This window comes from Fulmarus glacialis, unplaced genomic scaffold (assembly GCF_000690835.1).
Source record: "Fulmarus glacialis isolate BGI_N327 unplaced genomic scaffold, ASM69083v1 scaffold24026, whole genome shotgun sequence".
Classification (NCBI taxonomy): domain Eukaryota; kingdom Metazoa; phylum Chordata; class Aves; order Procellariiformes; family Procellariidae; genus Fulmarus; species Fulmarus glacialis.
Window position 1 is genome coordinate 5,496 of NW_009216558.1, and position 1,167 is coordinate 6,662.

The 1,167-nt window shown below is 63.7% G+C and overlaps 1 protein-coding gene across 1 annotated transcript in view; it reads right to left on the reverse strand.

Annotated features, from left to right (window-relative positions):
- EPHB3 (EPH receptor B3) overlaps nt 1–1,167 on the reverse strand; it is a 14,573-nt gene that overhangs the window by 5,432 nt on the left and 7,974 nt on the right. The window lies entirely within an intron of this gene.

Here is a 1,167-nt window from a genome sequence, read left to right on the forward strand (position 1 = left end):
TGAGGACCACAGGCCACCTACAGGCCTTCCCACTGCTATCAGCCATGCCCAAGGACATGGTGCCTCTGGCCGGGCAGGGCGGGCAAGAGTGGGCTGCTGGCACAGGGCAGGGGCACCCGCCAGCACAGGCACAGCTCTGCCCGGGAGATGCTGTGCTCTGGCAGCAGACCCGGGGCAGCCAGAGATGGGAAGAGCCGGTCGTCAGCAGCTGTATGGGGATCAGGGCAGGTCCAGCCAGGAGACCACGTTCCCAGTTTTGTTTCTTCACTGCAATTCCCAAGGGTTTTGCATGCATTGGCTCCCCCTTCCCCAGCTGGTTTCCACGCTCGGCACCCTCCATAGGGTCAGCGATCCATTCTCTGGGGAAATAAGGTTGGGAAGGGAAGGACCCCTCACCCCTGCCCACAGCAGCCCCCGCGAGAGGCCTCTGCAGCCCCAAACGCGGCCACTCAGCCCCAAACCCTCGGCCTCGAGCTCTTCAGCCACTTCTCAGCCCTGGGGCGGTGGCACCTCCTGAGGCCAGCTCAAGTGGAGCGCTGAGCGAGATTAAAACATTCCTGCAGGTCCTTGGCTAAAGAGCTGCTTCAGCATTGCTGCCACCTCCTTCCCCGGCTTCCGATCAGGGTCCTTCAAGGAGCCACAAGTCCTGGGATCCGGCCCGGCTGGCACCGCGGGGCATTTAGTTGTAACGAGGGGCACGTGAAAGGATTAACAGCTCTGGAGCCAAGGGGCAGAGCAGCCTCGGGAACCCGACCCACACCTCGAAATAGCCTGATTGATCGCAGCCCTGCCCCAGCGACGCGGGCCCCATGCTCTGCGTTCGCAGCTGGCCAAAGTGGCGAGAGACCTGCCAGCGCCGGCTCTGCTTTGGCATCACCCCATTTACCATGGCTGGGGCGGTATCAGCACCGACGGCCCCAGAGGAGGGCACATCCTCCTCGCTCCGCTGGGGTTAGGGCAGTTCCCGAGGGTGCGTAACCCTCCCGGCAGCCCTGTCCCACCTCCCACGCCTGTCGCACATCACCCCGTAAACAAGAGGAGGTTTCCCGGTGCTTCGCAGGGCTGCGGCAAGCCCAAGTTTCCTGCTATGAGGCATCTCCCGACAACCTCTGTGGAAGTTTTCCGGCTGGCTGCAGCCCCACGCGTGGGGCGTGGAGCGCTGCTGAG